This window comes from Ambystoma mexicanum, chromosome 3p (genome assembly GCF_040938575.1).
Source record: "Ambystoma mexicanum isolate Mex_15411 chromosome 3p, UKY_AmexF1_1, whole genome shotgun sequence".
Taxonomy (NCBI): Eukaryota; Metazoa; Chordata; class Amphibia; order Caudata; family Ambystomatidae; genus Ambystoma; species Ambystoma mexicanum.
In genome coordinates this window covers 1197890162-1197906983 of record NC_090925.1, presented here as the reverse complement: position 1 = coordinate 1197906983, position 16822 = coordinate 1197890162, and the positions used below count along the sequence as shown (strand labels likewise).

The 16822-nt window shown below is 41.7% G+C and overlaps 1 long non-coding RNA gene across 1 annotated transcript in view; it reads left to right on the top strand.

The window, feature by feature from the left end:
* Window positions 1–16822, top strand: part of LOC138581347 (uncharacterized) — a 93434-nt gene that overhangs the window by 70973 nt on the left and 5639 nt on the right. Inside the window, exon 2 of the long non-coding RNA XR_011304523.1 lies at window positions 2738–2818. This is a non-coding gene — a long non-coding RNA (uncharacterized lncRNA). The remainder of the gene's footprint in view (window positions 1–2737; window positions 2819–16822) is intronic.

Sequence of the window (16822 nt, the reverse complement as noted above, 5' to 3'; positions counted from 1 at the left end):
TAACCCATCTAACTACCGGCCGATCACCACGGTCCCTTTTCTGTTGAAAATACTGGATCGAGCAGCCTATCTCCAAATCCAGCATTATCTGGAATTTAACAATTTACTAGGCCTAAGACAATCTGGATTCAGACCCAGACATGGGACAGAGACAGCACTTGTTGATCTAAAGAACCAAATTCAAGCCCTAAAAGATAAAGGTAAATCTGTCTTGATATTACTACTAGACTTATCGGCGGCATTCGATTTAGTGAACCATGATATACTATGTAAGCACTTGTCATCTGCCGCACACTTCTCTGACCAAGCCAACATGTGGATTAAATCATTCTTTAATAATAGATCCATGCGCGTCTTTGCTCCATCCGCCTCAGCCTTACCATCACCTGTATCCTGTGGAGTCCCCCAAGGATCTTGTGTATCACCAACACTCTATAATGTTTTCATTAAACCTTTATTCGATATTCTTGACCATCTGGGTGTTACGTATACTAACTATGCCGATGACACCCAGATCCTCATACCTATCACTGGTGACTACATTGCAGACAGCAAAACTCTGAATGACATCTACAGCATTATTAAATATGGATGGCCAACCACAGTTTATGTCTAAACGACGACAAAACTGAACTTCTCGTACTTGGATCCCCTACTAAATTGAGCAAACTAAATACTCCCTTCAAAACCTTCATCATCGATGGCAATACCATCAATGTAGCACACAGTGTGAAAACACTGGGTATCCATATTGATGCATCACTATCTTTCAAGAAACTAACTAATGCATTTGCATCAGCCACTGCCTATACATGCAAGCTTATTACAGCCTGTCACCCTTTCCTCTCCACAAATAACTGCATAACAGTAGCAAGAGCACTAGTGTTATCCAAACTAGACTACTGTAACGCACTCTACTTAGGTACCTCACAACAAAATATAAACAGAATGCAAGTAATGCAGAACAACGCAGTAAGATCAGCATGTAACATACCAAGGAAACAGCACATCTCCACAACCAGACAAAACCTCAAATGGCTCAACATCAATCAAACAATTGACCTCAAGGTACTATCATTAACACATAAATCCCTACACAACCAGCGCCATCCTACCTCTGTGACACCTTTACACGGCATACCTCAGTAAGACCCACTAGAACAGCCCAAACTCACTGCATAAATATACCCTGTTTCAACCAACATAGGGCGAGTGGAGTTAGATTCCCCGTTCTTGCTGCAAAAAAATTGAATGCACTCCCCCTCACCACAAGAGCTCAGCCTTCATTTACGATCTTTAGGAATAAGGTCAAATCAGCTCTTTGGAACCAAAACCTCATTTAGCTACCCTATTGCTTCTAGTTTGTCATTGTATATATGCCTCTGTATATATGTACCTGTTTATTATGTAATCATTGCTTCTACTGCTGTGTGATACTGTAAATTGTTGATATCCGCTGATGCACAATGTGAAGATAAAACATGTAAGATATGCGCTCAGCTGCCCCAGGGCTTCCGATGTGCAATACAAATAAATAAATACAAATACAAACAGTGGAGTCCTATGGGATCCACCTGGTCCTGACCAGATGCAAAACTGAGATGGATTCCATAGGAATCTATTGGTTGTCCACCTGGATGAAAACTTGTGCAGGTGTACAACGAAGCACACTTGTGAAACGGAGGAGTGAGCACAGCAGAGATCTTATCTCCGTTCTGTGCCCTTTCTATGGAGCTCACTTTGTTAAAATGAGTAATTTGGCAGTGGGCACCCGTTACGTTTACACTTTAACATAAGCCACATTTTGGTCATGTGTACTGTACTGCAGGGTACAAATGGAAAGGGCAAAAGGCGATTTACAAGTGTGCAATGCTGGCATGCCAGGCAGCGTTTACTTTTGATTGTGAGCGCTGCTTGCCATGCGCACATGGCGAGGGCCGCTCACAATTTCAATTAAATGCTATGTCAGAGAGCATTTAATTTTCATTTGTGAATGGTAAGCAGCGTCCACAAATACCATATGATTTTATGCAACCTACACAAAGCTCGATCTAGCTGTGTCTTTATGGTTCTAAAAAGTATACATTTATCTATCTAGCTGCGAAATATACACCCGACTACTGGCCTACAATCATAGTACAATGCTACTGTGCATCAGCATGTTGAAACTTTCAGAAAACTATTTTCAAGCATATACCAGCAAAGAAAGAGGAGATTAGTGCTGTGGTTGGCTGCATGTGTTTCCTTTTTCCACAGCTCCAGGCTGGAATATATTTCTTAGCGCATTTTCATTGGTTTTGTTTTGTAAGTAAATAATAATATTCACCTTCAGGCTTCACATACACTCTGCAATCCAGCCTTTCCTGCATAAATAATAAGTACCTAGACGTTATTCTGTGCCAAAGAAGGGACACTCGCCCTGCAGCAAGAAGAGCTGGACAAAAAGCTCCAGCTCACAATGTCAAACTAGAAATGCAATGTCCTGGTTTGGCAGCACACTGCAGTGCCGTGATGATGTATCCTGGCCTACTTGAGTGATAGTGCTTTCAAACAGTAATTTCCTTTTGAAACATTTACCTTGTCAGGCTGTAAATAGAGGACATTTCCAGCCATCCACATAGACATTTTATCACCTGGAGTTATTGTTGAGTAGACTAAACATAGCCTCTGCTGTACTGTACCAGCCCTGTTCTAATCTGATGTATTGATTGCTCTCTGATCTGTGTTCACCCTGCAGCTGGATTTGTGGCACTATCTTGAGGCATCACAGTCCCCGTCCCCAGAGTTCGATTACAGGGTGACACCCATCCTGGAAGAGGTATAGTGCTTTCAGTCCTTCTTCGCTTTCACTCATTGTAACAGTGACACTTTGATAATGCATAAAACAGTGTGATAACAGATTCTGAAGATGTATCCATCAGTTAACTGATTTCATTTACAATATTCTGATGTGTACAGTTTTTAAACCTGCTAAAAGAACTTGGTATTAATGTGATTAAACAGGCCATCCAAACGTGACATCAGCCCCACATTGTGTTATATAGTTGGAACAATTATTAAAATTTGGTCAGAAACTTGAAGTATAAGAACATGTTTTGCAATACTACTGCCTATTTTGAAACCTTATGTTTTAACTAAATCAAATGGCAAGTCCTTCATTTTATAGGCTGGGATTAAAAACGACTTATACTTCAGCAGTACTATCATACCTCTTAAAATCTGAACTATTGCACAGCTGAGAGCAATACAGAAATGGCATGTGAATTATTTATTTAATCTCGTGACTACAATTATAGAGACCAATTGAGATTGACGTGTGTGGATCCTAGCATTGTCATGTGGATAAGAGAAGTGGAATTAGGGCATGTACGTTGCAGTTGTGGACAAGAGGAAATAGGACACGGGTTGCTGCAGCCGTCGAGATGAAGAAATAGGGCATGTAGGATGCAGTTGTAGAGAAGAAGGATTTGGGAAATGTACACTGTATTTGTAAAGAGGAAGTAGGGCATGTATGCCGCAGATGTAGAGAAGAGGAAATATGGCATGTAGGCTGCAGCTACAAAGAGGAAATAGGGCATGTGTGCTGCAGCTGTAGAGAAGGAGAAATATGACATATGCACTGTAGTTGTGGAGAAGAGGAAATATGCATTGTAGGCTGCAGTAGTGCAGAAGAGGAAATAGGGCATGCACGCTGTGGTGGTAGAGAAGAGGAAGTTGAGCATGTATAGTCTAGCTGTAGACAAGTGGAAATAGGGCATGCACATTGCAGTTGTGGAGAGAGAGGAAATAGGGCATTTGCGCTGCAGCTGTAGACAAGAGGAAATAGGGCATGTACATTGCAATTGAAGAGTAGAGGAAATGGGGCATGTACGCTGCATCTGTAGACAAGAGAAAATAGGGCATGTATGCTCCAGCTACAAAGAGCAAATGGGTCATGTACGATGCAGCGAAGGATACTTCTGGCATATGCACTGTAGTTATGGAGAAGAGGAAATAGGGCACACACGCTGTGGTTGTAGAGAAGAGGAAGTTGGGCATGTAAATTGCAGCTGTAGAGAAGTGGAAATAGGGCATGCCCATTGCAATTGTGGAGAGAGAGGAAATAGGGCATGTGTGCTGCATCTGTAGACAAGAGGAAATAAGGCATGTACATTGCAGTTGCAGAGACGAGGAAATGGGGCATGTATGCTACTTAATTTAATTTAATATTTGTTTAATGTGATACAGTTTACTTAATAAACTTTACACATAATTTAAACTTAAACATATACATATACTAAAGCCTAAAATCAAATAAATAACATAATACAACATACAATACAACATAATACAACATACAATCAGTCCTGTTATAATATTTACATGTAGTATTTATAATGAAGATAAAAAACAAGAACAAAAGAGGAAAACAGGCAAAAGTAGAAGAGGAATAGGAAGAAAGGCAGACACACCCAAATTAATCTTCAACCTTATTTGTACAAATGAACACAGATTAAAGCGATCATCAAAACGTCAAAACACTAAAACACTGAAGATCTCAAAATATTGTACTAGTGGCAAATCAGATGGGATCAGGGCAGATGTCTGTGCTGCCTCTTGTCAATTCAATATATAATCCTTAGTCTACCACTCCACAACGTCATAAGCAGGATCTATAATATGAGGTTTCGAACATTATATTCCACTTGCTATTCAAATCTTAATACACAATATTTCTTATTTCTTCAATCCTTAGCCAGATATTATAAAGGGAAATCAACACCCACAGACTCTCGGAGTTGATGCAGTGGTGCCAAAAGGATGAATCATTGATTGTTGCCAGGTCATAGGCATACTTCCCAATGTGATGGTGGATTATATCTGTCATGCTACCACATTGCGTCAGTGAATGCCTGGCTGTCTCTAATACGTTACTTGCTTTACATACCCGACAAATACGTTGTTCCATTGGGATATGCTCTCTTCTACCCGTGACCATCAAGGTCGGAAGCTGGTCCAACCTGAGTAGAAGTATAAAGCGTTGCAACCTTTTAGAGGGACAAAGATTAAGGTAAGCCTGTGGTTTCATGAAAGAGTATAGCCTATATTGTACAAATTGATAACTTTTCAGCGTGCTGAGGTGGGCAAGGTTCTCCAACCAATCCCACAATTCAACAGGCTTGTCAAGTGCATTCTGTACCAACTTTGAGTACACCCCTCCTCGCCAAGTCCAGCCTATATCAGCTAAATATTTTGTCATCTTCTTAGATGGTGAGCAGGGATTTTGTTTCTTACATAGTTCCTGATAGACTGTTGTTAATGGTGAGTTGTATATTCCACTATACATCTTCAGGGAAAACCCTGATCTCTTTTTCACGACAATGGGTTTAAGCGAGGGCACTCCCAGTTCCAATCGTATAATGGCCATAGGAACTCCCGGTGCTAAGCCAAGGACACGCCGCCAAAATTTCCCTTCGATGACCTGAAGCCAACTGAGATCTATATCAAAAAGTGCTTCTAGGCCATAGGTCATCATAGGTCATCATAGGGATAAATACTTGCAAATAAAGTTGGTGCATACCCCAAAGCGTGAAGCCTCCCTGCTTGTTTGTAAAACTGGTAATTAAAGCTGTTACTTGCGCTGCTCGCATAATACGGGATTGTTTGCATGCCAAATATTCACCACTGGGCATCAATTCCCAAATAGCGATATTGTGGCGTGTATGAGATCTTGACTTTGCCCACCATGAGATTGACACGAAAGACTCTTTTACTGGTAAATCTCAAGACCTTGGTTTTGTCAAGGTTAATGATGAGTCCATCACAAGTGGCATACTCCCAGAGTGCAGTGGCAGATCTACACAGTTCACTGATGGTATGATCGAAGATGACCAAATCGTCTGCATATGCCAAAACAGGACATGCAGCCTCCCCGATTTTTGGAGGGCAATTGCTAGCAGCAGTTCTGGCCACCGGTATATCATGGACGTAAAGGTTGTACACCAGAGGAGCAGTGACGCAATCCTGTTTCACCCCCCTATTTTGCTGCACTTTTCCAGTTAGATGCCCCTTTTGATCTAATTTCAACCTAACTGAGATATTATAGTGTAGCAATCTGAGGTAGTACAATATACCAGCAGGGCAACGCAGGGCGCCTAGTTTTAACCATAACCGTTCTCTAGGGACCGAATCAAAGGCCGCATTGAAGTCAATATAAAGTGCATATAATGGTGGTTCACCCCTTCTACGGGGCCTAGATCTCAATAAATCCATGACCATAAGATTATGGCAAGGTAAATAGCCTCTTCAAATGCTGAATCTGCATTGGAATTTGGACAAAATATCTGCCTCGTCGAGCCATACCTGCAGCTCTTCGAGTAGCAGGGACGCAAACAGTTTGCCTGTCGTATCCAACATGGAAAGTAATCTGTAATTAATCCGGTCGAGCCGGGTTACCTTTTTTAAATACAAGGATCAGCACGGCAGTCTGCCAAGAGCTGGGAATCTTCCCCTGTGCCATTATCTTCTCAAATAATATAGCCAACAAACTAGCCCAGATTTTGATGACTATATTAGCCAGACCGTTAGGACCAGGGGCTCGAGCTGATTTTAGAGTTTTTATTTTACTGATTATGGCCGTATCAAAAGGTACAATTGGTATTGAAGTTTTCAATGGGCAGATCACATCTATCTGCATGATGGCATTACGGTTCTCCAAGAATTTTTCCCATTCAGCAGCATTTATTGGATTAACCAGTTGACCCTTTACAGCCACCCTTGCTTCACCTAGAAGTGACCAAATACTGCGAGAGATTTTAGAGCAGATGGTCTGTACAAATTTCTGATGTGCCTAAGTTCTTTCAGCATATAGTATGTTTTTAATGATAGCTCTGTATTTATTTTTAATTTTCCTCGCAACCACCCATAGTTCTTCTGTAAGGCCTAGCTTTTTCTTGCTGATACGCATGTCCCTTCTAAGGTCCCTCTTAGCTTCTATAATCCTCTTGTTGAACGGGAGGGGGAGGGTCCCACCCTCTGATCTAATCATCCGCCTTGTAGGGGCCGATGCATGAGTGCTGGAAAAAACAGTGATCCAATTTTCTATTAAATCAATGGACATGCCGTTGAAGTCTGGTAAATGCGGCCATCTCTCAGTACAAGAGCTTCTTCCGCCTGATTTATATTCTTGGGAGACCACCTTATGCTTTTACCTGCTTTGTCTACGCATGCTGTACCCATATTACTCTTCTCAGGTTCTCCTCGTGGGATATTTACTACACAACAGAGTGCTGAATGGTCACTCCATTTGTTCAAAATGACCACCATATCATCTACACCCAGAAGCATTTTTGGGCACATGAATATGTAATCAAGTGTACTAGAAGAAGGCCCATTTGACCAAGTATGCTTCCCGGGATGGTCATTCAAAGTCTAACCATTCAGCATTTCTAGATCCCATTCTTCAAACAATTGGAGCCATCATGGCCCCTCAATATCAATTTTAGAATGAGTCAGTAAGCGTTTCTCTCTTAGCTTAGCATTCTGTGGGTGTCTCCCTCACCAGCCATGTGGCAGTTAAAATCGCCCACTACTATTACCACCATATTTCCAGATATGACTGACCAGGAGGCTAATAACTCATGAAGGGCTTCTTGCAGTAGATCACTTATCAAGGCTTGAGGAGGATTATATAAGTTTATCAACAGTAATTTTTCTCCTTTTCCCTTGGGTCCGTACTCAACCTCCACTGCCATCAAATTGTTCTCTTGACTGCAGATAATCCGCCTCGAAGTCAAGAAGCTAGCAACCCCTATCAGAAGCCCTCCAAATGGTCTCCCTTTTTCACCCCTTTTAGCAAAAGATTGATAGTTCACATAGCCATCTAATATCAAGGTGTCCATCACCCAAGTCTCTTGAAGACATATGAGACTGTGTTTTGCAACAAAGTTTACTGAACCCTCCGAGGACAATAGATGTGCAAATCCTCTACAGTTCCACGATAATAGTGATACATTTCAGTGTTTAGTTAACACCTCAGGTAGGGATTCTGCCAGCCATTTTAGAACAGTTTGAACACCTGCAACCTTCTTACCCTTGGGTACGATGGGACAATCCACTGGTTTTGCCGGACCACCTATTTCCTCATATTCTAAACTAGGGTCATTTTCATCCAGATCTGCATCAATCTCAACATCTACTGCCCACAGCTCATCACAATATTTCCTAATCATCTGTGAAGTAGATATAAACTTACAATGCAGAGCAGAAACACAGGGATTCGGGCCTTTCAATGGCTCCACAAACTGAAAATCGTCAGACTTCAAGACACGTATTTCAGGCACTGAGTGCAGTCGGATCAAGAACTCAGATCGGGACAGCCATCTGCATTCACCATTTTTGTATAGGTTCTTAATCAGACAGATCCTATTGGCTGAAATGTCAATCCCAACCTTTCCCGCATTTATTGGTGGATTATTAACTTTGGCAGTAGCTTGCAGGAGCTGGGAAGATTTATCTGGGCTCAAAGGTTGTCTTTCCTCCTCCGATTGATCTTCAGTCTCAAATCGTTCCCACTCATCTGCCTGTTCTTCCAATTCTTCCGAGGTTGGTATCCATCCTTCCACTACCCTTGTTCTTCCCTCACTGGTCATTCCACCTCTTCAGGCCGCTCTTTACTCTTGTCTTGATCGGTTATCAACCGACTGGACAAACATCCATCTCCAGAACTTTCTTTTTCTTGGCTCTGGCCGCCCTTTTTTTAGCTTTTTTTGAACGACCACCAACTGTCGCTGATTCTCCCTCTACAGAGACCAGTGTGATGGTTTTCCTGTTCTTTTGCACCTTCTTCGCCAATTTACTCTGCTTTCGGGAGAAAAAGACCACCTTACTCTGGTCCATGATTACAGAGGCTTCTTTATTTTATATGTCATTTATCTCATCCGCCATAACAATGGCTTCAGATAAATTTAATTCTGCCTCCACTTCCTCGTTACTTTCAAATACCCGGCCGTAGTCAATGATTTAGTATTTGCTAATATTTGTCCTGTCATTTGTAACAATATCTTTAGGGCAAATTGTAAATAAGCCACTGAAGATTGAATCTCTGCTATTTTGTTTGCTCCAGGGAAACAGAGAGGTGAGGTCTTCTTCCTCCGTGTCTGGTGCATCCTCCATTGAGACCATTACCATATTTGGAGAGGCAGAAAATCTACTCATAGGGACTGAGTGACCCAGTGCACTTACAGGTGAGGCCGGGGGATTAATACCTTGTGTCAAACTGTTGTCTCCAGACAACCTGGGGATCTGTGGAGTCATCCCCCTCTGTATACTCAAACAGAGTTCTAACAATTAATTGTTGTCAATGTCGTCAAAGTTTGTAGAGCTCATTGGGTCTCCCCCGCCAGCATCCGGAATTGCAGGTTCCTCGATAATCGTGGAATTAATTTCTGGGATGGGGTTCGGGGGAAAGAAACTAGTAATTACCCCTTGACCAGGAAGGATGGGCTTTTTAGCATTCTTCTTACTATTTTCCTTTGGACTTCCCATCTCCTTGCTCTGTAGGGCATCTGCATCAAGTTGTTTCTTCGCCTTAAGTAAATTATATTTACTTTGTGCAGGCTTTTTCCCCAAAGGCATTCTAAATCAATGGATTGACCAGTGTAAAGATAGTAGTTTGTTTGAACTTGCTTTATTTGGGTGAAGTGCCCTCTCACACACTCCCTTAAGCACTCGTGTTAAAAGGGTGCAAATAGCTCAAGCACATCCAAACCTGAGTCTTAATAGCGCCCTTTCACTCGGTGCTATCGCTGTTTCACCAGTGTCAATCATAATTCAATCTCCCAGTTATAACTAATGGGCCCCACCCAGTGCAAGTCCGTACACAACAGCACTAATCAATAGGGCTGTCCACTGGGCAGGACTCACACCAGTACATCAAGGGAGCCCACAGGAACAAAGAAAAACAGCCACAGACAAAAAATGGGGCAATAGGGAGCAGAGAGAAAGTGCTGAAAGTGGTGTTCCGGGCGAGCCCCTATATTTGTCAGACTCACCACACACCGCACAGTAGCAGCTGACAGCTTCACTGTGAGATGGGGCTAAGACGAGGGAGCTGGACCACTACTATTCCCGCATCCACAAATACTGAAACCCCCATCAAAGACACGTCGGGGTAGACCGCCGCCTGTCACAGCCCGTATTCCACTGCACTCCACCTTCTATAGTCCACAGGTCTGCAGTGGCAGCCGTACTTATATACAGCCACACAGGATTGCAGAACCACACAGCAAAAGCAGCAACGCGGTCCCACACGCCTCCGTACCAGCACCAGCTCTGAAGCTCCAAGCCTCCTCACACTAGAGAAAAGCACCTTACAGCCAGCGAGTCAAGCCGCACTGCAATAGAATGTCAGGCAAATCTGCGAGCAGCCGCTTCCGACTCACTTCAAAACTTCTACATCTGTAGACAAGAACAAGAGAAGATAGGGCATGTGCGCTGCAGCTACAAAAAGGAAATGGGGCATGTATGCCGCAGCTATAGATAGGTGGAAATAGGGCATGCACGCTGCAGCTGTAGAGGAGAAATATGACAGTGCATACATTGTAGTTTTGGAGAAGAGGAAATATGGCATGTAGCCTGCAGTAATATAGAAGAGGAAATGGGCCATGTACACTGTAGTTGTAGAGAAGAGGAAGTAGGGCATGTACACTAAAGCTGTAGAGAAGTGGTATTAGGGCATGCACTTTGCAGTTGTGGAGAGAGAGGAAATAGGGCATGTGCCCTGCATCTGTAGACAAGCGGACATAGGGCATGTGCATTGCAGTTTCAGAGAAGACGAAATGGGGCGTGTACACTGCTGATAAGAGGCAATGGGGCATGTTTGCTGTATCTGTAGACAAGAGGAAATGGGGCATGTACACTGCAGCTGTAGAGAAGAGGAAATAGGGCATGTACTCTGTAGTTGTGGAGAAGAAGAGATAGAGCATGTACGCTACAGTTGTTGAGGGTTAGGGTAATTAGGGATATGCGCTTTAATGTGACCATCAGCTAAAATATTGCAGAAGGGCTGTATTTGTTCCAAATATGTAGGTGTCCCCTGTTATTTTGGAAGCCTTCTACCTATCAGTATTTTTCCTGCCTTCCCACAATGTTTGCATTAATTGATGATTATACAGCCACTAGCAAGACGAACGTGAGTCAGTTGTTTAGGTCGAACATTGCCATTGCCATAATTCATTCATGTTAGTATTTGGTCCACAGTGAGTGTAACGTGATGGGATTTAGAGATGATCTCAAACATTGTTCCTGTTCCACACCCCAGGCTTTAATGTGAAGCTATGACTAGTATCCCAATTAATTGTAATGGCGATAGATGGAGTATGGCAAGTATGCATTAACTTTTTTTATTACTTCTCGTGAAAGGTTTATGGCTCTTTTTAACAAGGCATTCTTTTCCCCTGTGATTTCTGCTTTGATAGACATGGGGAGTCAACGAAACCTCTGAAAGTTTGTTAGGTGCACATGATAGCAAAACCTTACAAAGGGACTGATACTTGATGTCTATTGTGTGTGTCACTGCTAACTTGCACGAACGGTGGAAGTTCCCGCTCAAGAGTTTTTCTGTTTCTTTTTGTGACCATTTACATAAAAGTTGTTCTACTAGATATGCAGTGTATGCCATTATCTGCCCCTGCAGATGCATGTGTGTGGGTTGCTCGGCTGTGTGAGGTGAACACCCAGCCAGCAACATTTTCACGCAGCACACTGACACACATTGCCCATCGTGTGAGATGGGAAGAAGACTTAACTTACAGAAACTCCAGTCTGGGTACATCATCTCATTAGGCGCCCTGTGTTTTTTTGAAGACATTACTTGGATTATTGCAATAATGTATTACTGTTATTATATCGTCTGGTATTATATACAAATTCATTATAGATTTCCTTTGTACACAAATGATTTCCCTCCCGTTTTCAATTTGACAGATAGCACCTGCTTCCACAGACTGCAGAGATGGGTGGAGGGGGTGGGGGGGGGGAGCTGGGAGGCTATTGCTGTCAGCTCTAACCCAGAGATGGAAGCGGAGCTGGTACTGCCGATGTGAGCCAAACAGCTCAAATAGACCCAGTGGTGGAGTGATTAGAGCAGGAGACAACTCCTCACCTGTTCCCCAGGGAAGTATTAAGCCCTGAAGACTAGTGGGAAGTGAATAACAATGCATCCTAAATTATGCTCCTGGTGTAATGGCGCCAATGCAGACACAGAAGGAAAAAACCGAGAAAAACAGATTAGGAGCATGCGAATGAAGAGCAATGCAACTCTTATGCTGAATAGAATATTGTTTGGGTACTAGAGGGCATTGTGACATAGCCCCCGTCTAGTATGGAGGTTCGTGGGTCGTGGCCAGGGTGACCTGTGGATCTGGGGGTCTCCCCAAGTTAGAGGATGATGGGCCTTTTTACACATTTCCTTATGCCGGTCTCTCTAGTTTGTTCTCATTGATGTCCCACTTTCTCATTCATTCTCTAGTTCTCATTTAGCAGAAATTCATTCCTCTCTTGAGTTCATCATTTTTTCTAGCAGGTTTATTCCTGCACAAGTTAGTCTTGTGGTCTTCCCATTTAAAAAATCACTCCACCAGTCTTCCTTTTATCTTGTAGTGTATTGTCTTAAGTACTTGCTCAGGACTTTGTCTCTGTCTTTTGTTATTGCTTTGCATTCCAGTAGTATATGCTTTACTGTTTCAAGTGTGTCTTTATTGTTACAGAGGGCCTGATCACGACTTTGGCGGTAACGCCGGTGGTAGCCCTACCGCCAAACTCCCCGGCGCTAATAGCGCCAGATCACGAGTTCGGTGGTAATGTTAATTCCCATTCCCCATTGAGCCCATTCGGGAATGCCCCATTCCGAATTGGGCTCAATGGGGAATTTTTACGCTCTTACCGCCGGCAGATTTCCCGCCGGCGGTAATTGCGCGAATTTTCAGCGGATTTCCCCCAAGCGCACAGCTGGGGCGAAATCCGCCGAAGTCCTGATTTGGCGGATCCTTAAATCCGGCGGTAATAGCGCTACCGCCTGATTTAAGGGTTACCGCCAAAGTCGTGATGAGGCCCAGAATCTGCACACTCCTTTGTTAACTCCTCGACGTCCCCTGTTGTGTAGGAATCCATGTGTCAGATATACGTCCATCCTTATTTGTAGAAGGTTTTTTCTGTTGAATTTACTCGGGAATCGCGTTAGGTATTCAGGCATTGTACCTATTTTTCTATGAACATTTTCAACATTCTCTAATGATTGGTATGTAAGTTTTGTTTCTCTTGTCTTTATCCAGTCGTGTCTTTTTAATTTGCCTTTTACTTTTTCAGGATTCTCGATTGGCTCTGACAGATTTGAATCAATCTGTGTTAGGTAGTTACACCATTTATCATTCCACAGGTTTAGTAACGTTCTACTTTTTCCATTCCCGTTTCTTGCAAAGATTTTATATCCTATTACTGGTTCTTCCTCAGTTATTTTTCTAAGCAATGCAACTGATTTCCAACATATGAACGAGTATAGCGATTGCAGTGCTAGTTCTGATCTTATAGCAGATATCGGAAAGGCATTTTGGTAGTTTTAGAGCCGGTTTCCAAAACCTGCTTTATAGTTTGTCCCACAGTTTCCATGTTAAGTTGAGGCCCCCTTCTCCTCCATATGTCAGTATGGGTTGGACTTTCTGTACATAAAATGCTCTCAACGGGATCAGAGAAAATTTACTGTAGCGTCAGTTTATGATTTTTCCTTGTTAGCATAGCATCTTTACTTTTGTCATTAGATGTTTTCCCCAGTTTTCTTCTGCAATTGACTTGTTGAAGAGTATACCCAGATACCTGATTTCTTGAACTGATTCAAGATGCTCAGCTCCAATTTTCCAGTTAAATTCTTTCACACTTGGTCTTCTGTTTCCACCTATCGTTAGGATCTTTGACTTTTTCATGTTTGTTATGAGGTCGTTCTTCTCCACGTATGTTTGTAGTTTCCCTAAAAGGTGCTGTAATCCTATTTCTGTTTGATTTAACAGCACTATGTCATTTGCATAGCATATTGTTGCTATCTCGCTGTTGTTTATTTTTGGAGGATGGTTGCTTGTGTCTTTCAATGTGTCTGGGAGATCGGCTATGTACAACTTAAAAAGGGTTGCTGCCAGTGGACAACCCTGCTTTACCCCTCGTTTTGTTTTTATTTGCAGCTGTCAATGCACCTTTGTTGTTTATGTGTACTCTTTTCGATGTGTTGCTATGTAGTGCTCTGATAGGTTGTAGTAACCCTTAAGGAAAATGTAGCTTTTTTAGTTTTTGCCACAGTTTTTGTGGTTCACTCCATCGAAAGCTTGTTTTAAGTCTACAAAGGCTGGATGTAATTTCTCTTTTGCTTTGAACACATTTAGCTTCAGTATAGATAGTAAAAATAAATTGACTTCCGTGCCTGTCTCTTTCGTAAATCCTGATTGTCTTGGATCTATGATACTTGTTGTTTTCGCCCAATCTGATAGTGTTTTCTGTAGGAATGACACATATATCTTTCCGATCACGTCGAGGAGTGTCATTGGCCAGTAATTTGACGGGTCCTCTCATTGGCCTTTTTGAAGATTGGGACTGTGGTGCTCATGGTCCACGTTATTGGAATTGTCTTACACTCTTCTATTTGTTTGAAGATTGTTAGGACAAATGTTGCCCAACCTTTGGGATCCTTTTTTAATTCCAGATTTTTTAGCCTGTCTGAACCGGCTGCCGGCAGGTTTTTTAGCCCTTTTATTGACTTTTATATGTCCTTATGTCCTACTTCTAAAGACCATTGCTCACTGGATGAGTTTTCAATTTTCTTTACATTCAGGTCGTTGCTGCCAAATACTTTGGAATAATGGGCTATCCAATCATTTTCTGTTATCCCGTTGATTTAGAGTCTGGTTGTTTAGGAGTACCCACATGTCTCTTGTTGTGTGTTATCTTATTGCGCTTAACATTAAATCACCTTGTTCTTGTGCTCGCTGTTTTCTGAAACCTGTCAACCAATTTTTATAATGTTGTTTTTTAATTTGAGGAAAAGTTGCAATGTTAGAAAACTGTTTTTTTAATTTTAATTTGGCTTAGTTTTAGTGTGGGGTTGCCACCATTATTGTTTATTTCTGCTATTTCAAGTTTCAGTTTCTTCTTTCTTGCTACAACCAGTTCACTATGTTGGTGTTTCAGTTCCAGCATGGGTAGCTTCATTCCAGTTTTTCTTGTTTTGTATGCTGTCAGTAGCCATTCATATGATGGTTTGTTTCCATGTTGTCTTATTTGATCTTTGTATTTGTTTGTCATTGCGGTTATGTCTTGTTTATTTAATCTGAGTTGATTTCCTCCATGATTTATTTCAAAATGTTTGTTTTTCCCATTTCCGTTTGTTCATTATTGCTGTTCCCTGTTAGTCTTACAATGTTGTGGTCACTGTATTGTTGTGGTAAGATGTCGAGACCTTTTACCTGGTTTAAATGATGTCCATATGTAGTCAATCGTGGATTTTATTTTCTCCATTTTGCCACGTTTCTTTCCCGTGTATATCTCCTGTTGTCTGTCCGTTTAACATAAATAAATTATGTGCCTCTTCCATCTGTGCCCATTTTGAGTTATTCTTTTCCCCTGTCCTCAATTGTTCTAGGCACGGGATGCCGTGGTTGTTGAGACATTTGATCTCAAGTCTCCGCAAGTAATGATTATAGGTCTTTTTTCCTGTTGTTGTGCATCTTTTATTAAATCCATTATTGTGTTTATTAGCTTATTAGTTCTTATTTTAGCAGGGTTCCAGTAAATGTTTATCACAATTACCAGTTTGTTAGTTGTACTAGAGCCCATTGTACAAGGGGGTTTGGATTTCCAAAATCAATTACTTTCACATTCTTTGCATATTTTATCAAGATCAACTGACCTGAGTAGGGTCTTCCTTTATCTCCTTTAATTGCCGGGTTCATTAGGACTTTATGGCTCACACTTGATGGTGCTACCTGTAGCCATGTTTCCTGTAAGCATATTATTGTTGCGTTCTTTATGAGTTGATCTGGCTTATTTAATAAGTGAGTGTGTCCTCTGGTATTCCAGGATATCAATATGTCCTCTCCTTCATCCTCTTCTGTTATTTGTTATTCCTTATCTGATGTTGCTAAGGCTTTTGCAAGCCATTGCCACTCATTCTCCTTTGTTACCTTTTTTGTGTCTTTTTCCCTCAGATGTCTAATCTTTTTTTCTCCTTTCAATTGATTGTCCAAAGTCACCTTTATTGGATTTGTTCTGATTTGTTCCTCATATATGTTGTCTTATCTGTTGTACTAGTCCTTTGGTTTACCATTCTGTTTTCTTTTGTATTGCATTTTTCCTTGGGGGTCTGTCTTGTTAGTGATACATAATCATTCACCCTGTATCCATTTCTTTCTAAGCCGTGTTTTTTCTTCAGTAGTTGAGTTTTCACTTGCTGTGAGTTAAGATGTAGTATGACTTGATCAGTTTTTTTTTTCGTCAATACATTCGATGATTGCAATATCGTTGGAAGAGAAGTTCTTCAAGGTAAAAATGTGTTGGACTAGATGAACTACGTTATTCCTGTTTAAGTTGATGGTTCTCTTTTCTTTAAGTATACATTCAAGTCTCACTTTAAGGTTATTGACTTTATTTGTCTTCATTTTTGTTTCAGTTTTCAGCACATCATGCAGTGTTTGTGGATCATGCACAGGGGTCATTAGCCAGGGCAGCTGTGGGTATCCGGAGTCACCTGCATGGGGATGCACAGCCATTAGTCACGAGGAAAGTTTAGGGGTGGCTGTACACAATA